The following is a 16,294-nucleotide window of genomic DNA, read 5'->3' as shown; positions in this document are numbered from 1 at the left end:
TTTTCCAATTTTGAACAACTAGTCCTTTACTTTTCCATGTTTAAGGTTAACCATATTACTTTTTATGCTCGCATTTTTCTATTGTAATCCATGATTTTTCCCGGCTTCTAGTAAATTCACTTGTTCTTTGTTTAATTTCAGTCTTATTATTTGGCCCCATAAACATTACATGCACATATGTAATAATAACAATGTACGGCTTTCAATAAAACCCCCCAAATTATCTCCCTTTCATGTTTATATTCTCTCTGTTTCACTTGTTACTTTTCTTTACTTGTTACTTCTCTTTTCACGGCAGTAATGAATTAGTAGCGACGTGGTTGCTATGGAAACCAGTCATAAAAAACGTGCTCACTTCCTTACGTTTTCTTACGATTTTGAATACCAGTAAATTCATCATAACTTTTGAAATTGAAAAATTGTTTTTCACACTATAGCTGAGAATGTGATCTAGAAACTGTTGATAGAGATCCCTAGATGTAAAAGATCTTTCTACTCCAGTAGTTTCTTCCCCAGAACCGCTAGACTTTGGAATTCCATTCCAGGTCACTGCTTCTCCAACTGTACTGACATGCAGAAGTTCAAGTGCAACGTGAACCAATATCTTGCTGCCCAAATCCCTACATAGTACCCCAGTAGTTGGTGCACCTGATAGCAGCCCCTACACCAAATTATTTCAGAGTTCAAAATTAAATTATTCCAAATTATCGGCTGGACCAACGCTAACAAAATAAAAAAACTTTTAAAGTTTTATATATCAAAATATAAGACCATTTACAGGAATAAATATTTTTAGCAATAAAACTATATAAGTAGATAACCTACAAAATACTATATTTTATAAAATCTTAAATGAATAAATTACTGCTGAAGTAATGAAGTAATAGGTTGAAAAATGTCATATTTATAAACTATATATTATGAAGCTAAAAAATGAAAAAAATTTGAAAATCCAGAATCAGAATAATATTAGTTAAAATGCTTGGGGTAAAACAGATGATTAGCACTACTATAAATGTAAATATAAATAAGAGTTTTCAAATAATTTTAGATAGAAGTATTTTAAAGGAATATTATCTTATTTTTGATGCTTATATTATTTGTCTTATTAAAGTCTAGTCAGTTAATATTAGGATTAATTTGAGATATCTTGGATGAATTGTACGGGATCGCAATTTTGCAGACGAAAGGAGATTGTGGAATGGTACATAAGATGAGTTGTGGTTGAGTGAATCGAGTTTATATTTCAATGTATATTGTGGAAAGTAGTTCAGAGGTATAAAAAAAGTTATGATTTACTATGCTAATTATGAGTTAGAATAGTAGAGTGAAGGGGGGTTCTAAATAGTACTATATGTAGATGAATATAAGTATTTAAATAATATTGAATGGTGCTTTCTAAAAGTTGAATTCCAGAGCCAAGATTCAACATGTAACATGTAAAGATGTCATTGGTTGGATATGAAGGAGGAACTACTTAAAAAGAGAAATAATCGATTAAACTGATTTAAAGATTTAATAGATTACATATAAGAGAATATGGTAAGATTGAAAATGTTAAGCAAATGATATGTAGTAGGCATTATTTCTTTTTATTGCCTAATGTTAAATTATCTATGTTATTTCAAATTGGCCGTATTTAAATTTTCTCCTGTGTTTGCATTGTGAGACCAATTCGTTCTTTGTATTTATCGTAGGTTTGGGAAAAGTGATTATTTTAACTGCTTCAGAAATGAAAAGATTACAAAATTTAGACCCTGGTGTATGATTTTGTTTTTTAGTATAACCCATTTGATTGAATAAGGAATCTTCTTAAGTGTTAGGTTTTTAATTAAGATAATTAAAGAAGTGCCTTTTTATTCTGTATAGCTTCGTTTTGGGAGGAATGTAAGTGGTTTGAGATTCTCAGTTTTAAATTAGAAGTTGTGCCTATATATTGTGTGAGTTTTTACATCGGATTTCAATTTTGTTCCATTATTTAAGTATGTATTTAGGTTAATATCTAGATTGGTATTTAAAATCGGTTGTTTTCAATTGAATAATTTTCAAGGTGAGTTTGTTGCGAATTAACCGCGGGAAAACCATTATAGGAATTATTTTGTGGGTTATTGTTATGGTTTACTAAATTTGAAATATTTTGGTTGGAGTCATTAGTTATGCTGTTTGGATGGATTTCATGTATGGGCAATTGCAATATATATATATATATATGCAGAGAGATTATATATATGCTCCTCTTTTTCAATATATATATATATATATATATATATATATATTCAGCCATTCTAATGAGTTGTAGACGACGAAACACGTGTCAGTGGATAATTATATTTTAAAACTATATATATATATATTGCTGAAAGAGAGAGATGGGGGGAGAGAAAAGAAAGAAAGGTAAATATATGTTCAGTATAAATAAATGCTTTGAAAGGGCAGTAGCATCAACAAATAAAGTCTTCTTTATTCCTGTTGTAAATCTCTCTTTTAGTCTCCGAATCATCCAAGTGGACATCCTAACTAAAAATAAAAGTTAGACAAAGGGAATGATGTAAGTAAAATCGATGGCGTTTTTGTTTTTGTGTTCGATTTTTCTTTTCAAATTTATGAGTATGTCAAACAGTGGAACTCAAATATCGATCTCTTCAATAGAGAAAATCACTTGACTATTCCATTGTCGTTCACGTGAGAGAATGCCTCCAGTATTGCGAGTCTCTGAAAAATAAAGACAATTAAAAGAAACAATAAAAATCTTTAATAAATAAAACAAAGTAGGTTCCCACCTGCCGTTTGTCTGTGATAAACTTACAAACCACTGATTGATTATCAACTGGATTATATATGCAGAGCTTATCAAGCTAATATAGACACACACACATATATATCATATATATATATATATATATATATATATATATATATATATATATATGATATACATATATATAATATAGAGCTAATATAAATTTATACTTACTGAATTTAAAAACAAGTGCACATTCATAGCATTAAAGCTTACAAATCAAACTTTGATTCTGACTTGTCAATTTTTATTAGCTAGTGTCGTACCATGTTATTTACAATGAAGTAACATAATTTGGTATAGTTTATTTAAAAGAATAATTCAGTTCAGCATTGTGATAATATGTTAACATTCTTAAATAACATTGGCCAACAAAAAATAAATTGTCTTGGTACCTAAAATGTTTCAACTGTTTTTACTTAGTTTAAGGGTGCTGATTTAAAAAATGCTGTCACTTTTTTTCTATCAGGTTTAGTTTTTCTGCTACAGTATACACCCCTTCTGTAGGAAGCTAATAGCTACAATAAAAACAGACAAATCGAAGAAACAATATATTTATGTAACTTTAAGACACATATTCATGAAATCACACCAAAATATTCATAATTAAAGCTTGAAGTTGTAAAAAATGCTAAGCATAAACATCATCTATAAATAGACATTTTACTGATTTTCTAGAATTGGCATCATCCCACTTGATAGACCAACAGTAGTCTGCAAGCATGATGATATTCCAACAACCTTGAAAGCGAACTTCCATTTTGCTGATGCATTGATGGAAGCACTCGCTTTCTTTGTCGCTCACATCACCTATATTTAGTGGAAAACGCGCAAGATGGCTGTGCAAAAAATTTAACTTGATGCTCATATTTGCATCCAATTCATGAAGACGAGTAATGTTTCAACAAACTCTTCATATTGGGCGCCTTTATTTTTCCCCCAAGTAGAATTTTACTATATTCGTAAATGCCTTCCGGGCACTAAATTCTGCAGGATTCATAAAATTACAGTAATTTATGCCATTCATTAAATGTTGAGTCTGGGGTCCATCAAAAATTCCAGCTTTTAATTTCTTTATGGTTAGGCCTGGAAATTTCATGCAAATGTATTTGAAACAGTCGCCATCTTTCTCAAGAGCCTTCAGAAAACTGTTTCATGCTGCCAAGCTTTATATGAAGAGGAGCAAACACAATTTTGGAATGCTCCACCACAGGAGAAGCTAGAACATCGAGAGAGCCAGGAATCAGTCTCTTGTGCACAGACCAATCTTTTTTTTTATCCAGTGCTCTGTTCTTGCCCTGCTATCCCACAAACACAAGAAGCAAGGAAATTTTGTGTAGCCACCTCGTAGATTGAAGAGAAACCCAACCATTTTCAAATTGTCACATATTATCCATTGGTGCTGTCTGTATGAAATCTTTTCCAGAACAAATTTGATTTCATTATATTTTTCTTTCAGGGTCGTTGAATGGCCTAGAGGAACTGATCCATATAACTTGCCATTGTGGAAAAGAGCACATTTTAAACTTCTGTCTATAAAAAGGCACCATCAATGTTTATTCAACAGAAAATAATTGGAAGGAAATATTATACCAAACAAAGAAAACAAAGCAGAGATGGGATCTACCTCATTATATTGAAACGGGCAAAAAAAAAAATTCATTCAATCATGGAAAACATTCAACTTACACGATGTTGATGAGTAATACAACAAGTAATCCATAATGCAATTCAATAAGTAGCGGTGTGTAAGTTTTAGTAAAAGCGTCGGCGCTACATAGTCTTCGAATGGTCTGAAGACGTTTTTCTTTCTATACAAACAGGTAATGATGAATTTTTTCATATTTGGTTGTGACAGAAATCTAGTTTGGCAGGATACAATTTGTGTCGGGAAAATTTATATCTTGTCTTTGGCAAAATAAGGACATTTTCTTTCTTTTCTTTATTCTCGTGTTCGTGGACTTCTTTCTTTTCTTTTGTTTCAGCTTCAACTGACTTCTACGAGTGAAATATAGATGGCCAGGGAACGACCCTCACACGAAGTGATGTGCCTTGCATTCCTCCCACAAATGATAAAATAGTTTTTCCTCATACTCAATTTTATTTTTTGGCATGGAGGGGGCATTAAAACGGCTTTTAATATTCTAAAAGGTGTTTAATATTCTAGCTTTTTTTTTTTTTTTTAACATGGTAGTCACCACTTATCAAAGCTCGGAGGCCACTCAGGGATAAGGGTTATTGCATGTACAGTAATCTATGGGATAATGTTGTCGTAATCGTTAGTAAAGGAGATTTTATAAAGTGTCTTACTCAAGGGGGCGGTTTTTACTAGTCGTTTATGACAATACTTATCTTTAAAAGATCTCTCGGTTGGAATATATATGATAGCAAGTGAATGGCTGGCATCTAGTAGGGTGCCCCATCCCCAACTTGAACAAAGGTGCTGTCCCGCTACTGGCCACCTGCCTCATGGGGTGCATGGGGCATAGGATCTCTTCCAAAAAGTGGACAGATACTGATGCACCAAACAATCAAACAGAACCCAAAAAGAAACCAGCACTCAAGCTCGAGTGTTGGAATGTCCACACAAGGCTGACCGGCTTAACAAACGATCTCCACTCCATCTCTGACATGCAAGAAAACCGCTGTCATCAATAAAGAACTACTACGCCTACAGATAGACATTGTTGTCCTGCAGGAAACCCGTATCGCAGATTCAGGGAGCCTCAGAGAGCAGGACTACACCTTTTTTTGGCAAGGGAAGAAAGAAGATAAAACAAGAGAGTATGGTGTTGGCTTCATGGTCAAAAACGCTCTCCTCAACAAGGACCAGTTAGGTCAAACCGTCATTGCTCGCATAATGTCACTATATGTCAACACCTTGATGGACCTATCACTAATATGTGTTTATGTTCCAAGGATGCATTCTACAGTGAACTTGATGCTTACATTCAATATTTCAAGAATCATGAAATCCTGATAGTTGTGCATGATTTCAATGCTCGAATTGGGAATAACGGAGCTTGTCTAGGACACTTCAGAGTAGGAAAGTGAAATGAAAATGGACAAAGATTACTAGAACTCTGTGTAACCAACACTTTCTTCTCTACAAAACCCCATCATAGATTATCATGGAGACACCCAAGATCAAAACATTGGCACCCACTCAATCTAATTCTCACCAGGACCTAACTTCACAATCACTAGAATTTATCACAGTGCTGACTGTGACGCTGATCACTTACTTGTACGCTGCAGAGTCAAACAACAAAGAAATTCTTCCACACCAAACAAGCTGGAAAACCAAAGATCGATGTAACCAAAACCAAACACTAAAACAGGGTCAAACAATTTGAGGCCAACTTCACAGCCAATTATATCCACTCAGGCGGTTCAGCTACAGAAATGTGGGAAATTCTGAAGAAGGCCGCATATTCTGCTGCAATCTCAGCTTATGGGACGAGAAAGGGTGGACAAAACATTGACTGGTACGATGCAAAATCTGAGAAACTAGATCCTCTCATTGAGTCTAAGAGGAGAGACCTTCAGGAATACAAGAATAACCCAAGGAAAGGCTCTCTATTAGCCCTTCAAACATCTTGCAACAAAGTAAAGTCAACAGTATGCGACTGTGTAAATAAGTACTGGAACAGACTATGCAACTCCATCCAACAAGCTACAAATACTAGAAACATCAAGGCAAAACAATCGGTCCAAGTGCTGTAAAAACAACTCCTTTGAAGTCCAAGACAAGAGAAATTGTCACAGACAAATCCAAACAACTTTACAGATGGGTCGAACACTACTCTGAGCTTTATTCAACAGAAAACAAAGTAAGCCAGAGCACCCTCGATAGCAGCCTACACTATGCATAATTACCTGAACTGGACATACCACCCACCATCGATAATGTCTCCAAGGCGATTGACAAACTCCCATGAGGAAGGCTCCAGGTACTGATTTCATCTGAGGCAAAGTGATCAAGAGTAACAAGTTTTCTCTTCTCAAGACATTATACCAACTCTTGCTACATTGTTGAGAAGAAGACGCTTTTCCCCAGGACATAAGAAATTCAGCATAGTAACCCTATACAAGAATTAAGGAGATCATAACGACTGCAATAATTATAGAGATATCTCATTACTGAGCATCGTCAGCAAACTGCTTGCCTACATCATTCTGACGAGACTACAAATTCTTGTTGAAAGAATATACTATGAATCACAGTGTGGCTTTTGCTCCCAACATTCCACCATTGACATGATTTTCTCACTACACCACATCCCGGAGAAGTGCAGAGAACAAAACAGGCCATTGTACTTTGCCTTCATTCGACCTAGTCAGTAAAGATGGACTATTCAAGAGACTGCCTCTCATTGACTGCCCTCCTAAACTCCTGAGCCTTATAGAGTTATTTCATGACGGTATAATGAGCACCATGCAATCCAACGGAGACTCCTCTGCTGAGTTTGGTGTAAAAAGTGGTGTCAAAACAGGGATGTGTGTTTGCCCCTATGCTATTTGGCATTTTCTTTTTTAAATCTGATATAGAGTTATGTACCTTGAAAATGGAGCTATTAAATCTGACATAGTGATACAAGATAAGAAAGAGAAAGAAGCAACCTTAGTAAATGTCAGTGTCTCAAATGATGCTGGCTCAAGCAGAGCTAAGAGGGAAAAGATAACTAAATACCAAATACTTATGTATGACATGAAAAGAAATTGGAATCATAGGAAGATCTCTATCATTCCAGTAATTATAGGAGCAACTGGACTCGTGGAAAAGAATCATGGGAGCAATTGGACTCATGAAAAATAATTTCCAAAACTACCTGGCGAATATACTAGGTGAACCAAGTGCAAGAGAGATACAAACAATTGTGCTTAACAGGACGATTAAATCTTAAAAAGATTTCTCGGTTGGAGTCTCTTAAATTACAGGTTAATGTCTCTGCAATCTGATAGGATGCCCTGTCGTGACTAAATAAAAAAGTGATTTCTTTCACGTGCCAAAAATATCTGCATGCAACAATGGCCACCACTTATAACATAGGGAATTAGATTGCTTAATATCTGGAAAACTACTTGTTTGTTAAAGATTGAAATGCGATATTTGTTTTTTTAACATATCCGAAAACTTATAAGTCGTCATTTTAAAGGAAAATATGAAGAGGGAAACCAAGTAAAGATTTACCTGCCATCATTTCCAAAACGTTCTCTCCATCATTTCCTAAATCAAGTAAGTTTTCATAGGAACATGTTAAAGTATTTTCAAATAATGAAAATCGTTCCAAATCCTAACAAATAACACCTCTATGTGAAAGTAATAAGCCGGTGCGAACTTAGAAATTTCTATAAAACCTGGTCAACAAAATTAGTTTTTTCCAGAATTCTCAAGCTGATCACACTTGCACAGAAGGACCCCAAGAACGTTTTCCCAATCTTTAGCCAATCAGAAAGCAAAAAGAGCTCAGTGACTTACATACTTGCTTTCTGCATCTTAGCACACATTCCTAGACACTAGTGACGGTCAGGCGAACAGAGAATTACTACACACAGTTATATATGCACTAACAAACGACGTCACAAATTGGTGACCCATTCATAACATTCATGTTTTTATCCATCTTTTTCATTTACCAATTTAACTATATATTAATTGTTAGCATTGTTCTGGACACTTTTCAAAGATGTTACTATGACCAGAAACAACACTACATTCTCTTATCTGCAAAAACAAAGAGATAAAAAATAAAAACATAAAAAAAAGGCGATAGTGTCTATGACAAAAATATACAGGTGAGCAGATACATAAACGACAAGACTACCGAACCAACATTGTAATATGGAACAAACATGAAAGGCCTACTCTCATTATTGATGTGTCCCAAATGACTACAGTCTCAATAGAGTCGAGAGTACAAAAATCACAAAATACCAAGGTCTCAACAATGACTGGAAAAGAAATAAACATTATACCGGTTGTTGTAGGGGCAACTGACCAAATAAAAAAAACGCTAAAAAAGTAATTTAAACGCAATTCTTGGAAAATCAAGCAGTGTAACATAGCGTGGATGTGTGGATATAAATGCATGCAAAGTGACGTCACCAGGAAGAAAAAAAAGGACTATAAAAAAAGAGAAAGAGATTGATCATAGGTGAGAGACGAGATAACGTTTGAGATCTCGTGAGAAACAGGGAGAATGTTCTAGATCACGTGAGTGACGTCACGGCTGTAGAGAGATGAGGAGAATGTTCTAGATCATTCACGACTGTACCAATGAGAAAATAGATGTTGTTGCTACAAAGAACAAACGAGTTGGAGTTATTTCCTATTCTTTGTCTTGGTCTTCTTTGCGACTGAAACTGCACACAACGTGTGTTGGTCTGCAGACAATGTTACAGTAGTAGCAAAGTACAGCTAGCAGCCATAAAAGAGACAACATAAATCTTTTTATAAGATATTCTGATATAAATATAACTCATAAATAAATCAAGTGTTAGCTTCAGGTGTGGGGGCTTTTGATCTCTTAAAACTAATTGAACTAAAATTAAAAATAACAGACAACTTTCCTTTATGATAGACTTGTAAGGTTACCCGGCATTGCTCGGAGTAAAACTGTAATAGATTTCTATTAAACCTCAAATGTTGTTCGAAAGGTCAAATATATTAAATATGAATGTTTTAACCCACAAGGCCAAGTGAAATGCACTTTAGCTTTTTCGGGCAATCACTTTGATATGGTTTCTCAATAAAAACTCTGATCCCCATAATCACACTGGGTTGGCATCAGGAAGGGCATCTTAAATAAGGAAATAAGTTCCAAAGAAAATAGGTACAAAATTTTGCTTTAAGACGTTTTACAACCATTGTACATTATGAGTACGTGGCTACTTCCAGGTCAAAATGCAGTAAATTTTCTTTATATGAAGTCAAACATTGACAGGCACAAGCAATTAAGATTATATATTGAGTGTTCCAGCGTTAATCATAAAAGTAAAAATATCTGCAACTCTAGAATTAATTGCAAACTCAATTGTGCGACACTCTTGAACATGTAATTTGTCTATTTCACACGTCCCTGAAAACTGCACATAACTTATTGAATCTGTCAAATAGAATCAGTAGCTCACTAACAGCTTCAGTCAACATATCAAGATAAAACATTTTCGATATGACACTTGTTCTCAGGGCTTATGACAGCTTAAACTACTTGTTACCAGGGTGCCCCAGGGATCGATCCTTGGACCTTTATTATTTCCGATATTCATAAATAATAACCTTGCTAAAATTGTGTCTAAGATGGATATCTTTGCTGACAAGACGTTGCTGTATAATAGACATGAGGGGAAACCGAATGCACACATATCCAAAGCAATGGCAGAAACCCTAAAAAATGACCTTTAGTTTGTAGTTATTGGTAACATTTAATGCTGCTAAGACTAAGCTTCTTTCCTTTAACAACTACAAAAACCTTAACCAATGATTGCCATGACTAATAACACTCTACTTGAGAGCCCATCTTTCCAACTCCTCAGGCAACTATCCTCATCTTTTCTTAGTTGTTTCATGATGTTTCAGCCAACTATTCCTCTGGCCTTTGTCCAGTGGTAACTGCGACGGATAAGAACTCTGAATCTCCTGACTGCATTCACTGCAATTACTGCCTTCCGTAGTTGGTGTCGTTAGTCAACTAAGCCTCTGGCCAGCTTTGGGTAGGATTGAAATCGCTATCTTCAGACAATTCTCACTTGGAATCGTAGAGATTCAACGTCTCTATCAACTGCACCATGGGCCCCGAATAATAAAATTAATAAATAATACTGATCTCAATGAATTCCAGTTAAATAATATATCCTCAGGCAACATTAATTAGAAAAAATACATTGAGGATATTGCAAAGGTTGCTGCAAAGAAGGTGGGCGCCCTCTACCATGCTAGAAAACTACTCACACCAGAGAGCATCCCATATCTTTACAAAGCCACAATTCGCCCATGCATGGAGTACTCTTGTCACATCTGAGCTAGTACATCTACCATTAGTCTCTCCCTCTTAGACAGGATCCAAAAAAGCGTCTATAATCTAATAGGTCCTGCACTATCAACAAAACTCCAACCCCTGTCCCATCACCGAAATGTTGTGCCTGTTTTACAAGTATTTTAATGAAATGTACTCTGATAAACTGATTGCACTTGTATATATATATGTATGTATATATGTATATACGAGGGGCGTGCAATAAGTAATGCCCCTGACCCACTTCCCATAGCAGTAGAGCAACGAAACTTGGCACAGTTATTAGTCTTTCTCTACATAGGAACCACCCAGAGTTATGCATTTCTCCCATCGTTTGATGCAGCTCTGGAGACCGTTTTTGTAGAACGCCCCAGGTTGGTCCTCCAATCACGACGTGACTTCAGAAATCAAGGCTGCATCATCTGGGAATTGCTTTCCTTTCAAAAACAACTTCATGGCTGGGAAGAGGTGAAAGTCAGAGGGTGCAAGGTCAGGAGAGTAGGAGGGATGGGGGAGAATTTCATAACCACATGCCCGTGCTTCTGATCTGGCGACATGCGAGTTGTGGACCGGAGCGTTGTCCTGCAGGAGGAGGGTACCTTTGCTGATCTTGCCCCGCCTCTTGATTTTGATAGCTTCCCTTAATTTCCTCAAAAGTGAAGCATAATAGGCTCCTGTAATTGTGGTACCCTTTGCCAGGAAATCTGTCATCACTACTCTGTCCTGGTCCCAGAAGACTGTGAGCATGACCTTGCCAGCGGAGGGCTGCACCCTTGACTTCCTTGGAGGTGGTGAGTCCAAGTGCTTCCACTGCATTGACTGGGCTTTGGTCTCTGGATCATAGTGATGGACCCAGGTTTCATCCTGTGTAATCAGTCTTTTGAAAAAGTTTGACTCATCTTCTTGGCACATCTCCAAATTCATCCTCGAGCACTCGACGCATTCTCGCTTCTGGAATGACGTGAGCAACCTGGGAATCCATCTGGCAGACACCTTATGCATATGCAAATGGTTATGAATGATATTTTCCACAGACCCTGTACTAATCTTGACATCTTGGGCTATTTGGCGAATAGTAATGCGCCGATCTTCCAAAATGGCAGTCTCAACTTGACGGACAGATGTCTCATCAATGGCAGAAGGGGGGGGACCAGGTCTGCTGGCAGCTGTTTCCACAGACTTCCGGCCATGTTTGAATTCACGATGCCAGCATTTTACAAGGTCATATGATGGGGCATTATCACCATAAGTTTCTTTCATTTCATCAAAAGTCTCCTGTGGTGTGCGTCCTTTCAAATAAAAAAACCTGATCACTGCTCAACATTCAACAGGCTCCATTTCACACCTGACTCAGTTCAAACACCTATAAAACAGAAACCACAATTAGTTCAGAGCTGTAATTTGCCACATAATCCGTAGAGATATAAATCATTGCACATGCAAAATTTCAGTTAGATCAGACAACTGTAAGTGAGTCAGGGGCATTACTTATTGCACGCCCCTCGTACTCCCAACAAACCTGTTTAGCAACAAAATCCCACCTCTTCATTGTTGAGGTCCTGAGATGCCGGAAAGCCTTCTACTTCTTGCCTTGGACCACCAGACTTTGGAATTCCTCTCTGCTTCTTGCTTCACTGATGTACTGACATGCAGAAGTTTAAATGTAATGTCAACTGACATCTTGCTCATCTTCTTATATAATTCTCTGTAAACATGGTCCCAAATAGTAGTCCCTTACATCCAAATGTCAATATGCCTTATTTAGGGTGAACAAGAATACTAAAAAAAAAAAAAAAAAGCAATTTCATCAGAGGTCGGGTTTTAGTTTTTATCTGAGCTACTTTAACTCTTCCTTTTTTCTTTCTCTTGACTGGGTCAGACATTTTTGTTTGTCATTTTCACAACTTACCAATTGTTTCCAATTCCTTATTTTGTGAACCATCTATCTTCATTAAAATCAAATTTCGTTAGATCTTAAGATATCCTTTGCACATGACCGAACTAAGTTAATGTCATATTATTTGGAATTTTTTGCATTACTATTCTCATCCTCTGATCTTCTTCAGGTGTATCTTGTTAAACTCGAGAATCTCACGGTTGAACCCGGAAATCTTTCTGTCAAACTTGAGAATCTGTGTAAAAGTTCTAATGGAACCAGCTCGTTTGACTTGTTAATCTATTGGTTTCCATCAAGTCACTGTTTTAATACTTCATTGTAATACAGCTTCTTATTTCAAAGACTGCAAGGTCATAGAACTCTCTTCCTGCTCACTGTTTTCCTCCAACCTAAAGTTCTGGTTTGTTCAAGACTGAGGTCAATAAGCATCTTCTATTTTTTGTGATAATTATCTTTCATTCTTGTTAGCTCCTTACATCAAGTGGCTTCATGGCTTGTCTCAAGTGATTTCTATTAAAAACATGCCAGCATGTCAACAGAATTCGTCTGGCTTGGACAGAGCACTGAATAAGCAATGTTTTTACACCATACACATGATAGTCTATGGGGCTGCAATCAGACAAGATGGTGATGGTGGTAGTGGTGGGGGCAGATGATGAAACTGGTGGAGTCGTAGAAATTCTAAGATACTCATTTCTTATTTTTCCCATAGATGTGACATGGAGCTAATTCCTCCTCTCACATGTATGGCCTATATGCAACCACTCTCTAAATACTTCAAATGCTATGAGTAGAGAAAGAACGGACCAGATGCCAGCACTGAATAAACAATGTTCTGGGAAATGAAGTAATTTTCTGATTCATATCTTTTATATTTTGTGACTACGAGACTTAATCAATCAGTCATCATATGATGTCGGATTCTGCATATTAGTAAAAAGCAATTCAAACACTTTTTTTAAAGCATAATATGTAAAACCAATTTCAGATGAGCAAATCAGGCATATTGCTTGTATATAAAGAGTTTGAAATCATATCACGTTTTCTCAAGTATTATTATAAAATAAAACATTTATGCATATTGTATATTATTACTTCAGAGGTTGCGACCCACAAGGCATTTTTTTTAGACATTTCGGTACTTATGCAGAGAGTGATCCGGACGTAACTCACCGGACGCTCGGCTAGCCCCGTAACACGACGTCAACAGCCGGAGTTAGCCGAGCGTCGGCGATGTATGTAGTTCGACGGTTGTCAACGCTACGCGCGTGCGCGACGCAAGAAAAAAATTCAAAGCAGCAGACGACAATAAGGAAAAAGAAGAAAAGAAAGTAAAACAGTACAGATCAATCAGATGTATTTAACAACAACCGTTACAATTTCAGATTTATTTAACAACCCTTAAAATTGCGTACCTATGGAAGGAAATATGAACTTAACATATTTGTCGGAAAAAATTGCAAACAGCAGCGGGCAGCGCCAATTTTGTCAGGAAAGGAGTTTGCTTGCAAAAAAGAAAACCTGTCCCTCATAGTCGTGTGTCCGTGTGATGCCCTCCAACAGTCTGAGGAAATACCAACAGTAAATATTCCTCGCATTTTTCTTTTACCAGGTTTTTTCCTTAACCAAACCATCTAACAAAAAAAAAAAAAAACATGTTTTGTACAAAAAAAAACAAAAAAAAAACAGTTTGCTTGTTACCTTTTTTTTCGCTGTTTATTTTTAAAAAAATAAAAAAAATAACCCTAACCCTAAAAAAAAAACATATTTTGTAAAAAAAACAAATTTTGCTTGTTACCTTTTTTTCGCTGTTTCTTCTTCTTCTTCTTCAAAAAAAAAAAAAACATAACTTTCTTGTATATAAAAAACACTTTACATTTACAAAAAAAAAAAAAATACAAAAAAAATTTGTTTTCCGTTACAGTAAATAAAAGTTTTAACAAATTTTACATTAAGGTAGGTTTCTCTTTTCTTGTTATGTTTTCCTCGCCGACGCTCGGCTAACTCCGGCTGTTGACCTCGTTTTACGGGGCAAGCCGAGCGTCCGGTGAGTTACGTCCGGATCACTCTCTGCATAAGTACCGACATTTCTAATGAATAGATAAAATGGAAAAACAAAATAGTAAATTGTTTGTTTTGTTGTTGCTTTCAGTTGTTACTGAAACCGTTATAACTGCATCTTCACCAGGGACGGAGCATCTTTATCTTTCAATTTAATAATTATAGATTTAAAGTTCTGTTTACTTTAATGGCTTCATTTAATTCTGAATCTTCAAAAGGGTAGAGCTAGATAACAACCAGACTGATAACTCGATACTTCATTCTGACTAGTCTTTTCTTTTCTTTCTTTTCTTTCTTTTCTTTCTTTTCTTTCTTTTCTTTTTTCCACTATCACCAGTTCTATGGAGAGTAAAAAATATAAGATTTTTTTCATAATCTTTCTTCTTCTTCAAAAAAGATGATGAATCAATTTTCTTTTAAAACTTTACTTTTATTATTTGCTTTGGGGAAAGGGTTTAAAATTCTGCCTTTATTAGTATCATACCTATCTTATAGTTGTGTCAGTTGATTCACTGTTTACTATCTTCTCATCATCAAATACTGCAAGTGGCCGTTCTTAACATTTTTGGAATTTTTATATCTGCTCTGTAGATTCTTCATTATGGTAAATACAAATGTCTCCCTTTAAAACACATAATGCCGATAACAATCTTGTATGCTATTATAAACACTCATTTTACATACAAAATTTTCTTATTATTAGGCCAAGAAGTAATTACTTTTTAAGAAAGTCCGGGTGATTATAGAGCCTCCTTCTTCATATTTGTTTTTTTCCCCTAAAATAAATTAGAACTTTTCTCTTTAGTATTTCTTATTCTTACATATTGTGTGACTCTGCGTCAATAGCGATTAAGTTAACTTGTGTGAATTTTGACAACTTACATCTAACAAATAAGTGTCAGCTATGATACAAAATAAACACTGTTTTACTGTTTAAAATGCTGCTGCTGCTGAATAAAGCTATATTTAAGTTATCCAATCGAAACTCTTGTCGCCATAGTGACTGATCAGACAGACAATCATATACAGTTTGACTCCCTATTTATAACATACTCTTACTCTTCCCTTTACCACTTTTTATCTCATTCACTTCACCTTTCCCCCTATTATCTAAAAAAAAACAATGTGCAAACAAGCAAGCAAGGTTATCATAGATTTAGAATGTCACAGATTATCACCAACAATCCAATTGCAGACTTCCAGAATACTAAGGAAGGTTGAAGAGCTTACACCTGAAGAAATTTCATATAGACAGCTTTAAAAAAACTGCCAGCCTCTACATTGATTAATAAAATAATTTACTTCTGTGTTTTTAAATTCATAAAATATAAAAAAATAGTTTATGATGATGATCATCATCATCATTATCATATTCTGTTTAGCATCCATTTTACACACTAGTATGTGTGGTAGGTGGTTTTTAGAAACTGACTTCCAAACTAACCTATTTCTCGCCAAATCTTTATCTCTTTCTCTCAAGCTCTTTCTTGTCACTTCCTCACATGTTTTCCTTGATCC

The 16,294-nt window shown here is 35.6% G+C and overlaps 1 protein-coding gene across 1 annotated transcript in view; it reads right to left on the bottom strand.

Annotated features, from left to right (window-relative positions):
• Positions 1-16,294, bottom strand: part of LOC145291520 (PAT complex subunit CCDC47-like) — a 102,531-nt gene that overhangs the window by 72,641 nt on the left and 13,596 nt on the right. The window lies entirely within an intron of this gene.

The sequence above is a fragment of the Euprymna scolopes genome, chromosome 12 (genome assembly GCF_053919585.1).
Source record: "Euprymna scolopes isolate OS-2025 chromosome 12, ASM5391958v1, whole genome shotgun sequence".
NCBI lineage: Eukaryota > Metazoa > Mollusca > Cephalopoda > Sepiida > Sepiolidae > Euprymna > Euprymna scolopes.
This window is presented reverse-complemented; position numbering and strand designations above follow the sequence as displayed.